The sequence below is a fragment of the Anser anser genome, assembly GCF_964211835.1.
Source record: "Anser anser genome assembly, chromosome: 11".
Classification (NCBI taxonomy): Eukaryota; Metazoa; Chordata; class Aves; order Anseriformes; family Anatidae; genus Anser; species Anser anser.
This window is the reverse complement of record NC_139732.1, coordinates 2,062,986-2,078,473: the sequence shown is the minus strand read 5'-3', so window position 1 is coordinate 2,078,473 and position 15,488 is coordinate 2,062,986.

The following is a 15,488-nucleotide window of genomic DNA, read 5'->3' as shown; positions in this document are numbered from 1 at the left end:
AGTGCACTCTCAGGACTCACTGCACTGCATCCCCAGTGGTGCCAGCGCACTCTCTGGACTCACTGCACTGCATCCCCAGTAGTGACAGTGCACTCTCTGGACTCACTGCAGTGCATCCCCAGTGGTGCCAGTGCACTCTCTGGACTCACTGCACTGCATCCCCAGTAGTGCCAGTGCACTCTCTGGACTCACTGCACTGCATCCCCAGTTGTGCCAGTGCACTCACTGGATTCACTGCACTGCATCCCCAGTGGTGCCAGTGCACTCTCTGGACTCACTGCACTGCATCCCCAGTGGTGCCAGTGCACTCTCTGGACTCACTGAAGTGCATTCTCAGTGGTGCCAGTGCACTCTCTGGACTCACTGCACTGCATCCCCAGTGGTGCCAGTGCACTCTCTGGACTCACTGAACTGCATCCCCAGTGGTGCCAGTGCACTCTCTTGAGTCACCGCACTGCATCCCCTGTGGTGCAAGAGCACTCACTGGACTCACTGCAGTGCATCCCCAGTGGTGCCAGTGCACTCTCTGGACTCACTGCACTGCATCCCCAGTGGTGCCTGTGCACTCTCTGGACTCACTGCAGTGCATCCCCAGTGGTGCCAGTGCACTCTCTGGACTCACTGCACTGAAGCCCCAGTGGTGCCAGTGCACTCTCTGGACTCACTGCACTGCATCCCCAGTGGTGCCAGTGCACTCTCTGGACTCACTGCACTGCATCCCCAGTGGTGCCAGTGCACTCTCTGGACTCACTGCAGGGCATCCCCAGTGGTGCCAGTGCACTGTCTGGACTCACTGCAGTGCATCCCCAGTGGTGCCAGTGCACTCTCTGGACTCACTGTACTGCACCCCCAGTGGTGCCAGTGCACTCACTGGACTGACTGCACTGCATCCCCAGTGGTGCCAGTGCACTCTCTGGACTCACTGCACTGCATCCCCACTGGTGCCAGTGTACTCTCTGGACTCACTGCACTGCATCCCCAGTGGTGCCAGTGCACTCACTGGACTCACTGGACACATCCCCAGTGGTGCCAGTGCACTCTCTGGACTCACTGCAGTGCATCCCCAGTGGTGCCAGTGCACTCTCTGGACTCACTGCACTGCATCCCCACTGGTGCCAGTGTACTCTCTGGACTCACTGCAGTGCATCCCCAGTGGTGCCAGAGCACTCTCTGGACTCACTGCACTGCATCCCCACTGGTGCCAGTGCACTCTCTGGACTCACCGGGGTGCATCCCCAGTGGTGCCAGTGCACTCTCTGGACTCACTGCACTGCATCCCCAGTGGTGCCAGTGCAATCTCTGGACTCACTGTAGTGCATCCCCAGTGGTGCCAGTGCACTCTCTGGACTCACTGTACTGCACCCCCAGTGGTGCCAGTGCACTCACTGGACTGACTGCACTGCATCCCCAGTGGTGCCAGTGCACTCTCTGGACTCACTGCACTGCATCCCCACTGGTGCCAGTGTACTCTCTGGACTCACTGCACTGCATCCCCAGTGGTGCCAGTGCACTCACTGGACTCACTGGACACATCCCCAGTGGTGCCAGTGCACTCTCTGGACTCACTGCAGTGCATCCCCAGTGGTGCCAGTGCACTCTCTGGACTCACTGCACTGCACCCCACTGGTGCCAGTGTACTCTCTGGACTCACTGCAGTGCATCCCCAGTGGTGCCAGAGCACTCTCTGGACTCACTGCACTGCATCCCCACTGGTGCCAGTGCACTCTCTGGACTCACTGCAGTGCATCCCCAGTTGTGCCAGTGCACTCTCTGGACTCAATAAACTGCATCCCCAGTGGTGCCAGTGCACTCTCTGGACTCACTGTACTGCATCCCCAGTGGTGCCAGTGCAATCTCTGGACTCACTGTAGTGCATCCCCAGTGGTGCCAGTGCACTCTCTGGACTCACTGCAGTGCATCCCCAGTGGTGCCAGTGCACTCTCTGGACTCACTGTACTGCATCACCAGTGGTGCCAGTGCACTCTCTGGACTCACTGCAGTGCATTCCCAGTGGTGCCATTGCACTCTTTGGACTCACTGCACTGCAGCCCCATTGGTGCCAGTGCACTCTCTGTACTCACTGCACTGCATCACAGGTGGTGCCAGTGCACTCTCTGGACTCACTGCACTGCATCACCAGTGGTGCCAGTGCACTCTCTGGACTCACTGCACTGCATCCCCAGTGGTGCCAGTGCACTCTCTGCACTCACTTCTCTTCATTCCCAGTGGTGCCAGTGAAGTCTCTGGACTCACTGCACTGCATCCCCAGTGGTGCCAGTGCAATCTCTGGACTCACTGCAGTGCATCACCAGTGGTGCCAGTGCACTCTCTGGACTCACTGCACTGCATCCCCAGTGGTGCCAGTGCACTCTCTGGACTCACTGCAGTGCATCTCCAGTGGTGCCAGTGCACTCTCTGGACTCACTGCAGTGCATCCCCAGTGGTGCAAGTGCACTCTCTCGAGTCACTGCACTACATCCCCAGTGGTGCCAGTGCACTCACTGGACTCACTGTACTTCATCATCTGTGGTGCCAGTGCACTCTCTGGACTCACTGCAATGCATCTCCAGTGGTGCCAGTGCACTCTCTGGACTCACTGCACTGCATCCCCAGTGGTGCCAGTGCACTCTCTGGACTCACTGCACTGTATCCCCAGTGGTGCCAGTGCACTCACTGGATTCACTGCAGTGCATCCCCAGTGGTGCCAGTGCACTCTGTGGACTCACTGCACTGCATCCCCAGTGGTGACAGTGCACTCTCTGGACTCACTGCAGTGCATCCCCAGTGGTGACAGTGCACTCTCTGGACTCACTGCAGTGCATCCCCAGTGGTGCCAGTGCACTCTCTGGACTCACTGCACTGCATCCCCAGTGGTGCCAGTGCAGTCTCTGGAGTAACTGCAGTGCATCCCCACTGGTGCCAAAGCACTCTCTAGACTCCCGGCACCGCATCCCCAGTGGTGCCAGTGCACTCTCTGGAGTCACAGCACTGCATCCCCAGTGGTGCCAGTGCACTCTCTGGACTCACTGCACTGCATCCCCAGTGGTGCCTGTGCGCTCTCTGGAGTCACAGCACTGCATCCCCAGTGGTGCCAGTGCAATCTCTGGACTCACTGCACTGCATCCCCAGTGGTGCCAGTGCACTCTCTGGACTCACTGAAGTGCATTCTCAGTGGTGCCAGTGCACTCTCTGGACTCACTGCAGTGCATCCCCAGTGGTGCCAGTGCACTCTCTTGAGTCACCGCACTGCATCCCCTGTGGTGCAAGAGCACTCTCTGGACTCACAGCAGTGCATCACCAGTGGTGCCAGTGCACTCTCTGGACTCATTGCACTGCATCCCCAGTGGTGCCAGTGCACTCTCTGGACTCACTGCACTGCATCCCCAGTGGTGCTAGTGCACTGTGTGGACTCACTGTACTGCATTACCGGTGGTGCCAGTGCAATCTCCGGACTCACTGCACTGCATCCCCAGTGGTGTCAGTGCACTCTCTGGACTCACTGCACTGCATCCCCAGTGGTGCCTGTGCGCTCTCTGGAGTCACAGCACTGCATCCCCAGTGGTGCCAGTGCAATCTCTGGACTCACTGCACTGCATCTCCAGTGGTGCCAGTGCACTCTCTGGACTCACTGAAGTGCATTCTCAGTGGTGCCAGTGCACTCTCTGGACTCACTGCACTGCATCCCCAGTGGTGCCAGTGCACTCTCTGGACTCACTGAACTGCATCCCCAGTGGTGCCAGTGCACTCTCTTGAGTCACCGCACTGCATCCCCTGTGGTGCAAGAGCACTCTCTGGACTCACAGCAGTGCATCACCAGTGGTGCCAGTGCACTCTCTGGACTCACTGCACTGCATCCCCAGTGGTGCCAGTGCACTCTCTGGACTCACTGCACTGCATCCCCAGTGGTGCTAGTGCACTGTGTGGACTCACTGTACTGCATTCCCGGTGGTGCCAGTGCAATCTCTGGACTCACTGCAGTGCATCCCCAGTGGTGCCAGTGCACTCTCTGGACTCACTGCACTGCATCCCCAGTGGTGCCTGTGCGCTCTCTGGAGTCACAGCACTGCATCCCCAGTGGTGCCAGTGCAATCTCTGGACTCACTGCACTGCATCCCCAGTGGTGCCAGTGCACTCTCTGGACTCACTGAAGTGCATTCTCAGTGGTGCCAGTGCACTCTCTGGACTCACTGCACTGCATCCCCAGTGGTGTCAGTGCACTCTCTGGACTCACTGCACTGCATCCCCAGTGGTGCCTGTGCGCTCTCTGGAGTCACAGCACTGCATCCCCAGTGGTGCCAGTGCACTCTCTGGACTCACTGCAGTGCATCCCCAGTGGTGCCAGTGCACTCTCTGGACTCACTGCACTGCATCCCCAGTGGTGCCAGTGCACTCTCTGGACTCACTGCAGGGCATCCCCAGTGGTGCCAGTGCACTGTCTGGACTCACTGCAGTGCATCCCCAGTGGTGCCAGTGCACTCTCTGGACTCACTGTACTGCACCCCCAGTGGTGCCAGTGCACTCACTGGACTGACTGCACTGCATCCCCAGTGGTGCCAGTGCACTCTCTGGACTCACTGCACTGCATCCCCACTGGTGCCAGTGTACTCTCTGGACTCACTGCACTGCATCCCCAGTGGTGCCAGTGCACTCACTGGACTCACTGGACACATCCCCAGTGGTGCCAGTGCACTCTCTGGACTCACTGCAGTGCATCCCCAGTGGTGCCAGTGCACTCTCTGGACTCACTACACTGCATCCCCACTGGTGCCAGTGTACTCTCTGGACTCACTGCAGTGCATCCCCAGTGGTGCCAGAGCACTCTCTGGACTCACTGCACTGCATCCCCACTGGTGCCAGTGCACTCTCTGGACTCACCGGGGTGCATTCCCAGTTGTGCCAGTGCACTCTCTGGACTCAATGCACTGCATCCCCAGTGGTGCCAGTGCACTCTCTGGACTCACTGCACTGCATCCCCAGTGGTGCCAGTGCAATCTCTGGACTCACTGTAGTGCATCCCCAGTGGTGCCAGTGCACTCTCTGCACTCACTGCAGTGCATCCCCAGCGGTGCCAGTGCACTCTCTGGACTCACTGTACTGCATCACCAGTGGTGCCAGTGCACTCTCTGGACTCACTGCAGTGCATTCCCAGTGGTGCCATTGCACTCTTTGGACTCACTGCACTGCAGCCCCATTGGTGCCAGTGCACTCTCTGGACTCACTGCACTGCATCACAGGTGGTGCCAGTGCACTCTCTGGACTCACTGCACTGGATCCCCAGTGGTGCCAGTGCACTCTCTGGACTCACTGCAGTGCATCCCCAGTGGTGCCAGTGCACTCTCTGGACTCACTGCAGTGCATCCCCAGTGGTGCAAGGGCACTCTCTCGAGTCACTGCACTACATCCCCAGTGGTGCCAGTGCACTCACTGGACTCACTGTACTGCATCATCTGTGGTGCCAGTGCACTCTCTGGACTCACTGCAATGCATCTCCAGTGGTGCCAGTGCACTCTCTGGACTCACTGCACTGCATCCCCAGTGGTGCCAGTGCACTCTCTGGACTCACTGCACTGTATCCCCAGTGGTGCCAGTGCACTCACTGGATTCACTGCAGTGCATCCCCTGTGGTGCCAGTGCACTCTCTGGACTCACTGCACTGCATCCCCAGTGGTGCCAGTGCACTCTGTGGACTCACTGCACTGCATCCCCAGTGGTGCCAGTGCACTCTCTGGACTCACTGCACTGCATCCCCAGTGGTGCCAGTGCAGTCTCTGGACTCACTGCACTGCATCCCCACTGGTGCCAAAGCACTCTCTGGACTCCCGGCACCGCATCCCCAGTGGTGCCAGTGCACTCTCTGGACTCACTGCACTGCATCCCCAGTGGTGCCAGTGCACTCTCTGGAGTCACAGCACTGCATCCCCAGTGGTGCCAGTGCACTCTCTGGACTCACTGCACTGCATCCCCAGTGGTGCCAGTGCACTCTCTGGACTCACTGAAGTGCATTCTCAGTGGTGCCAGTGCACTCTCTGGACTCACTGCAGTGCATCCCCAGTGGTGCCAGTACACTCTCTGGACTCAATGCACTGCATCCCCAGTGGTGCCAGTGCACTCTCTGGACTCACTGAACTGCATCCCCAGTGGTGCCAGTGCACTCTCTTGAGTCACCGCACTGCATCCCCTGTGGTGCAAGAGCACTCACTGGACTCATTGAAGTGCATTCTCAGTGGTGCCAGTGCACTCTCTGGACTCACTGCAGTGCATCCCCAGTTGTGCCAGTGCACTCTCTGGACTCACTGCACTGCATCCCCCTTGGTGCCTGTGCGCTCTCTGGAGTCACAGCACTGCATCCCCAGTGGTGCCAGTGCAATCTCTGGACTCACTGCACTGCATCCCCAGTGGTGCCAGTGCACTCTCTGGACTCACTGAAGTGCATTCTCAGTGGTGCCAGTGCACTCTCTGGACTCACTGCACTGCATCCCCAGTGGTGCCTGTGCACTCTCTGGACTCACTGCACTGCATACCCAGTGCTGCCAGTGCACTCTCTTGAGTCACCGCACTGCATCCCCTGTGGTGCAAGAGCACTCTCTGGACTCACAGCAGTGCATCACCAGTGGTGCCAGTGCACTCTCTGGACTCACTGCACTGCATCCCCAGTGGTGCCAGTGCACTCTCTGGACTCACTGCACTGCATCCCCAGTGGTGCCAGTGCACTGTGTGGACTCACTGTACTGCATTCCCGGTGGTGCCAGTGCAATCTCTGGACTCACTGCAGTGCATCCCCAGTGGTGCCAGTGCACTCTCAGGACTCACTGCACTGCATCCCCAGTGGTGCCAGCGCACTCTCTGGACTCACTGCACTGCATCCCCAGTAGTGACAGTGCACTCTCTGGACTCACTGCAGTGCATCCCCAGTGGTGCCAGTGCACTCTCTGGACTCACTGCACTGCATCCCCAGTAGTGCCAGTGCACTCTCTGGACTCACTGCACTGCATCCCCAGTTGTGCCAGTGCACTCACTGGATTCACTGCACTGCATCCCCAGTGGTGCCAGTGCACTCTCTGGACTCACTGCACTGCATCCCCAGTGGTGCCAGTGCACTCTCTGGACTCACTGAAGTGCATTCTCAGTGGTGCCAGTGCACTCTCTGGACTCACTGCACTGCATCCCCAGTGGTGCCAGTGCACTCTCTGGACTCACTGAACTGCATCCCCAGTGGTGCCAGTGCACTCTCTTGAGTCACCGCACTGCATCCCCTGTGGTGCAAGAGCACTCACTGGACTCACTGCAGTGCATCCCCAGTGGTGCCAGTGCACTCTCTGTACTCACTGCACTGCATCCCCAGTGCTGCCTGTGCACTCTCTGGACTCACTGCAGTGCATCCCCAGTGGTGACAGTGCACTCTCTGGACTCACTGCACTGAAGCCCCAGTGGTGCCAGTGCACTCTCTGGACTCACTGCACTGCATCCCCAGTGGTGCCAGTGCACTCTCTGGACTCACTGCACTGCATCCCCAGTGGTGCCAGTGCACTCTCTGGACTCACTGCAGGGCATCCCCAGTGGTGCCAGTGCACTGTCTGGACTCACTGCAGTGCATCCCCAGTGGTGCCAGTGCACTCTCTGGACTCACTGTACTGCACCCCCAGTGGTGCCAGTGCACTCACTGGACTGACTGCACTGCATCCCCAGTGGTGCCAGTGCACTCTCTGGACTCACTGCACTGCATCCCCACTGGTGCCAGTGTACTCTCTGGACTCACTGCACTGCATCCCCAGTGGTGCCAGTGCACTCACTGGACTCACTGGACACATCCCCAGTGGTGCCAGTGCACTCTCTGGACTCACTGCAGTGCATCCCCAGTGGTGCCAGTGCACTCTCTGGACTCACTGCACTGCATCCCCACTGGTGCCAGTGTACTCTCTGGACTCACTGCAGTGCATCCCCAGTGGTGCCAGAGCACTCTCTGGACTCACTGCACTGCATCCCCACTGGTGCCAGTGCACTCTCTGGACTCACCGGGGTGCATCCCCAGTTGTGCCAGTGCACTCTCTGGACTCAATGCACTGCATCCCCAGTGGTGCCAGTGCACTCTCTGGACTCACTGCACTGCATCCCCAGTGGTGCCAGTGCAATCTCTGGACTCACTGTAGTGCATCCCCAGTGGTGCCAGTGCACTCTCTGGACTCACTGCAGTGCATCCCCAGTGGTGCCAGTGCACTCTCTGGACTCACTGTACTGCATCACCAGTGGTGCCAGTGCACTCTCTGGACTCACTGCAGTGCATTCCCAGTGGTGCCATTGCACTCTTTGGACTCACTGCACTGCAGCCCCATTGGTGCCAGTGCACTCTCTGGACTCACTGCACTGCATCACAGGTGGTGCCAGTGCACTCTCTGGACTCACTGCACTGCATCCCCAGTGGTGCCAGTGCACTCTCTGCACTCACTTCTCTGCATTCCCAGTGGTGCCAGTGAAGTCTCTGGACTCACTGCACTGCATCCCCAGTGGTGCCAGTGCAATCTCTGGACTCACTGCAGTGCATCACCAGTGGTGCCAGTGCACGCTCTGGACTCACTGCACTGCATCCCCAGTGGTGGCAGTGCACTCTCTGGACTCACTGCAGTGCATCCCCAGTGGTGCCAGTGCACTCTCTGGACTCACTGCACTGTATCCCCAGTGGTGCCAGTGCACTCACTGGATTCACTGCAGTGCATCCCCTGTGGTGCCAGTGCACTCTCTGGACTCACTGCACTGCATCCCCAGTGGTGCCAGTGCACTCTGTGGACTCACTGCACTGCATCCCCAGTGGTGCCAGTGCACTCTCTGGACTCACTGCACTGCATCCCCAGTGGTGCCAGTGCAGTCTCTGGACTCACTGCACTGCATCCCCACTGGTGCCAAAGCACTCTCTGGACTCCCGGCACCGCATCCCCAGTGGTGCCAGTGCACTCTCTGGACTCACTGCACTGCATCCCCCTTGGTGCCAGTGCACTCTCTGGAGTCACAGCACTGCATCCCCAGTGGTGCCAGTGCACTCTCTGGACTCACTGCACTGCATCCCCAGTGGTGCCAGTGCACTCTCTGGACTCACTGAAGTGCATTCTCAGTGGTGCCAGTGCACTCTCTGGACTCACTGCAGTGCATCCCCAGTGGTGCCAGTACACTCTCTGGACTCACTGCACTGCATCCCCAGTGGTGCCAGTGCACTCTCTTGAGTCACCGCACTGCATCCCCTGTGGTGCAAGAGCACTCACTGGACTCATTGAAGTGCATTCTCAGTGGTGCCAGTGCACTCTCTGGACTCACTGCAGTGCATCCCCAGTTGTGCCAGTGCACTCTCTGGACTCACTGCACTGCATCCCCCTTGGTGCCTGTGCGCTCTCTGGAGTCACAGCACTGCATCCCCAGTGGTGCCAGTGCAATCTCTGGACTCACTGCACTGCATCCCCAGTGGTGCCAGTGCACTCTCTGGACTCACTGCACTGCATCCCCAGTGGTGCCAGTGCACTCTCTGGACTCACTGCACTGCATCCCCAGTGCTGCCAGTGCACTCTCTTGAGTCACCGCACTGCATGCCCTGTGGTGCAAGAGCACTCTCTGGACTCACTTCACTGCAGCCCCAGTGGTGCCAGAGCACTCTCTGGACTCACTGCACTGCATCCCCAGTGGTGCCAGTGCACTCTCTGGACTCACTGCACTGCATCCCCAGTGGTGCTAGTGCACTCTCTGGACTCACTGTACTGCATTCCCGGTGGTGCCAGTGCAATCTCTGGACTCACTGCAGTGCATCCCCAGTGGTGCCCGTGCACTCTCAGGACTCACTGCACTGCATCCCCAGTGGTGCCAGCGCACTCTCTGGACTCACTGCACTGCATCCCCAGTAGTGACAGTGCACTCTCTGGACTCACTGCAGTGCATCCCCAGTGGTGCCAGTGCACTCTCTGGACTCACTGCACTGCATCCCCAGTAGTGCCAGTGCACTCTCTGGACTCACTGCACTGCATCCCCAGTTGTGCCAGTGCACTCACTGGATTCACTGCACTGCATCCCCAGTGGTGCCAGTGCACTCTCTGGACTCACTGCACTGCATCCCCAGTGGTGCCAGTGCACTCTCTGGACTCACTGCACTGCATCCCCACTGGTGCCAGTGCACTCTCTGGACTCACTGCAGTGCATCCCCAGAGGTGCCAGTGCAGTCTCTGGAGTAACTGCAATGCATCCCCACTGGTGCCAAAGCAATCTCTGGACTCACTGCAGTGCATCCCCAGTGGTGCCAGTGCACTCTCTGGACTCACTGCACTGCATCCCCAGTGGTGCCAGTGCGCTCTCTGGAGTCACAGCACTGCATCCCCAGTGGTGCCAGTGCAATCTCTGGACTCACTGCACTGCATCCCCAGTGTTGCCAGTGCACTCTCTGGACTCACTGCACTGCATCCCCGATGGTGCCAGTGCAGTCTCTGGAGTAACTGCACTGCATCCCCACTGGTGCCAAAGCACTCTCTGGACTCCCAGCACCGCATCCCCAGTGGTGCCAGTGCACTCTCTGGACTCACTGCACTGCATCCCCAGTGGTGCCAGTGCACTCTCTGGACTCACTGCAGTGCATCCCCAGTGGTGTCACTGCACTCTCTGGACTCACTGCAGTGCATCCCCAGTGGTGCCAGTTCACTCTCTGGACACACTGAAGTGCATTCTCAGTGGTGCCAGTGCACTCTCTGGACTCACTGCAGTTCATCCCCAGTGGTGCCAGTACACTCACTGGACTCACTGCACTGCATCCCCACTGGTGCCAGTGCACTCTCTGGACTCACTAAACTGCATCACTAGTGGTGCCACTGCACTCTCTGGACTCACTGCACTGCTTCCCCAGTGGTGCCAGTGCACTCACTGGACTGAATGCAGTGCATCCCCACTGGTGCCAGTGCACTCTCTGGGCTCACTGCAGTGCATCCCCAGTGGTGCCAGTGCACTCTCTGGACTCGCTGAACTGCATCCCCAGTGGTGCCAGTGCACTCTCTGGACTCACTGCACTGCATCCCCAGTGCTGCCAGTGCACTCTCTGGACTCACTGCACTGCATCCCCAGTGGTGCCACTGCACTCTCTGGACTCACTGCACTGCTTCCCCAGTGGTGCCAGTGCACTCTCTGGACTCACTGCACTGCATCCCCAGTGCTGCCAGTGCACTCTCTGGACTCACTGCACTGCTTCCCCACTGGTGCCAGTGCACTCTCTGGACTCACCGGGGTGCATCCCCAGTTGTGCCAGTGCACTCTCTGGACTCAATGCACTGCATCCCCAGTGGTGCCAGTGCACTCTCTGGACTCACTGCACTGCATCCCCAGTGGTGCCAGTGCACTCTCTGCACTCACTTCTCTGCATTCCCAGTGGTGCCAGTGAAGTCTCTGGACTCACTGCACTGCATCCCCAGTGGTGCCAGTGCAATCTCTGGACTCACTGCAGTGCATCACCAGTGGTGCCAGTGCACTCTCTGGACTCACTGCACTGCATCCCCAGTGGTGCCAGTGCACTCTCTGGACTCACTGCAGTGCATCCCCAGTGGTGCCAGTGCACTCTCTGGACTCACTGCAGTGCATCCCCAGTGGTGCAAGTGCACTCTCTCGAGTCACTGCACTACATCCCCAGTGGTGCCAGTGCACTCACTGGACTCACTGTACTGCATCATCTGTGGTGCCAGTGCACTCTCTGGACTCACTGCAATGCATCTCCAGTGGTGCCAGTGCACTCTCTGGACTCACTGCACTGCATCCCCAGTGGTGCCAGTGCACTCTCTGGACTCACTGCACTGTATCCCCAGTGGTGCCTGTGCACTCACTGGATTCACTGCAGTGCATCCCCAGTGGTGCCAGTGCACTCTCTGGACTCACTGCACTGCATCCCCAGTGGTGCCAGTGCACTCTGAGGACTCACTGCACTGCATCCCCAGTGGTGACAGTGCACTCTCTGGACTCACTGCAGTGCATCCCCAGTGGTGACAGTGCACTCTCTGGACTCACTGCAGTGCATCCCCACTGGTGCCAGTGCACTCTCTGGACTCACTGCACTGCATCCCCAGTGGTGCCAGTGCCGTCTCTGGAGTAACTGCAGTGCATCCCCACTGGTGCCAAAGCACTCTCTGGACTCCCGGCACCGCATCCCCAGTGGTGCCAGTGCACTCTCTGGAGTCACAGCATTGCATCCCCAGTGGTGCCAGTGCACTCTCTGGAGTCACTGCACTGCATCCCCAGTGGTGCCAGTGCACTCTCTGGACTCACTGAAGTGCATCCCCAGTGGTGCCAGTGCACTCTCTGGACTCACTGAAGTGCATTCTCAGTGGTGCCAGTGCACTCTCTGGACTCACTGCAGTGCATCCCCAGTGGTGCCAGTACACTCACTGGACTCACTGCAGTGCATCCCCAGTGGTGCCAGTGCACTCTCTGGACTCACTAAACTGCATCACCAGTGGTGTCTCTGCACTCTCTGGACTCACTGCACTGCTTCCCCAGTGGTGCCAGTGCACTCACTGGACTCACTGCAGTGCATCCCCAGTGGTGCCAGTGCACTCTCTGGACTCACTGCAGTGCATCCCCAGTGGTGCCAGTGCACTCTCTGGACTCACTGCACTGCATCCCCAGTGTTGCCTGTGCGCTCTCTGGAGTCACAGCACGGCATCCCCAGTGGTGCAAGTGCAATCTCTGGACTCACTGCACTGCATCCCCAGTGGTGCCAGTGCACTCTCTGGACTCACTGAAGTGCATTCTCAGTGGCGCCAGTGCACTCTCTGGACTCACTGCACTGCATCCCCAGTGGTGCCAGTGCACTCTCTGGACTCACTGCACTGCATCCCCAGTGGTGCTAGTGCACTGTGTGGACTCACTGTACTGCATTCCCGGTGGTGCCAGTGCAATCTCTGGACTCACTGCACTGCATCCCCAGTGGTGCCTGTGCGCTCTCTGGAGTCACAGCACTGCATCCCCAGTGGTGCCAGTGCACTCTCTGGACTCACTGCACTGCATCCCCAGTAGTGCCAGTGCACTCTCTGGACTCACTGAAGTGCATTCTCAGTGGTGCCAGTGCACTCTCTGGACTCACTGCAGTGCATCCCCAGTGGTGCCAGTGCACTCTCTGGACTCACTGCAGTGCATCCCCAGTGGTGCCAGTGCACTCTCTGGACTCACTGCACTGCATCCCCAGTGGTGCCTGTGCGCTCTCTGGAGTCACAGCACTGCATCCCCAGTGGTGCCAGTGCAATCTCTGGACTCACTGCAGTGCATCCCCAGTGGTGCCAGTGCACTCTCTGGACTCACTGCACTGCATCCCCAGTGGTGCCAGTGCACTCTCTGGACTCACTGTACTGCATCCCCAGTGGTGCTAGTGCACTGTGTGGACTCACTGTACTGCATTCCCGGTGGTGCCAGTGCACTCTCTGGACTCACTGCACTGCATCCCCAGTGGTGCCAGTGCACTCTCTGGACTCACTGCAGGGCATCCCCAGTGGTGCCAGTGCACTGTCTGGACTCACTGCAGTGCATCCCCAGTGGTGCCAGTGCACTCTCTGGACTCACTGTACTGCACCCCCAGTGGTGCCAGTGCACTCACTGGACTGACTGCACTGCATCCCCAGTGGTGCCAGTGCACTCTCTGGACTCACTGCACTGCATCCTCACTGGTGCCAGTGTACTCTCAGGACTCACTGCACTGCATCCCCAGTGGTGCCAGTGCACTCACTGGACTCACTGGACACATCCCCAGTGGTGCCAGTGCACTCTGTGGACTCACTGCACTGCATCCCCAGTGGTGCCAGTGCACTCTCTGGACTCACTGCACTGCATCCCCACTGGTGCCAGTGTACTCTCTGGACTCACTGCAGTGCTTCCCCCGTGGTGCCAGAGAACTCTCTGGACTCACTGCACTGCATGTCCACTGGTGCCAGTGCACTCTCTGGACTCACCGGGGTGCATCCCCAGTTGTGCCAGTGCACTCTCTGGACTCAATGCACTGCATCCCCAGTGGTGCCAGTGCACTCTCTGGACTCACTTCTCTGCATTCCCAGTGGTGCCAGTGAAGTCTCTGGACTCACTGCACTGCATCCCCAGTGGTGCCAGTGCAATCTCTGGACTCACTGCAGTGCATCACCAGTGGTGCCAGTGCACTCTCTGGACTCACTGCACTGCATCCCCAGTGGTGCCAGTGCACTCTCTGGACTCACTGCAGTGCATCCCCAGTGGTGCCAGTGCACTCTCTGGACTCACTGCAGTGCATCCCCAGTGGTGCAAGTGCACTCTCTCGAGTCACTGCACTACATCCCCAGTGGTGCCAGTGCACTCACTGGACTCACTGCAGTGCATCCCCAGTGGTGCCAGTGCACTGTCTGGACTCACTGCAATGCATCTCCAGTGGTGCCAGTGCACTCTCTGGACTCACTGCACTGCATCCCCAGTGGTGCCAGTGCACTCTCTGGACTCACTGCACTGTATCCCCAGTGGTGCCAGTGCACTCACTGGATTCACTGCAGTGCATCCCCAGTGGTGCCAGTGCACTCTCTGGACTCACTGCACTGCATCCCCAGTGGTGCCAGTGCACTCTGTGGACTCACTGCACTGCATCCCCAGTGGTGACAGTGCACTCTCTGGACTCACTGCAGTGCATCCCCAGTGGTGACAGTGCACTCTCTGGACTCACTGCAGTGCATCCCCAGTGGTGCCAGTGCACTCTCTGGACTCACTGCACTGCATCCCCAGTGGTGCCAGTGCAGTCTCTGGAGTAACTGCAGTGCATCCCCACTGGTGCCAAAGCACTCTCTGGACTCCCGGCACCGCATCCCCAGTGGTGCCAGTGCACTCTCTGGAGTCACAGCATTGCATCCCCAGTGGTGCCAGTGCACTCTCTGGAGTCACTGCACTGCATCCCCAGTGGTGCCAGTGCACTCTCTGGACTCACTGAAGTGCATCCCCAGTGGTGCCAGTGCACTCTCTGGACTCACTGAAGTGCATTCTCAGTGGTGCCAGTGCACTCTCTGGACTCACTGCAGTGCATCCCCAGTGGTGCCAGTACACTCACTGGACTCACTGCACTGCATCCCCAGTGGTGCCAGTGCACTCTCTGGACTCACTAAACTACATCACCAGTGGTGTCTCTGCACTCTCTGGACTCACTGCACTGCTTCCCCAGTGGTGCCAGTGCACTCACTGGACTCACTGCAGTGCATCCCCAGTGGTGCCAGTGCACTCTCTGGACTCACTGCAGTGCATCCCCAGTGGTGCCAGTGCACTCTCTGGAGTCACAGCACTGCATCCCCAGTGGTGCCTGTGCGCTCTCTGGAGTCACAGCACTGCATCCCCAGTGGTGCCAGTGCAATCTCTGGACTCACTGCACTGCATCCCCAGTGGTGCCAGTGCACTCTCTGGACTCACTGAAGTGCATTCTCAGTGGCGCCAGTGCACTCTCTGGACTCACTGCACTGCATCCCCAGTGGTGCCAGTGCACTCTCTGG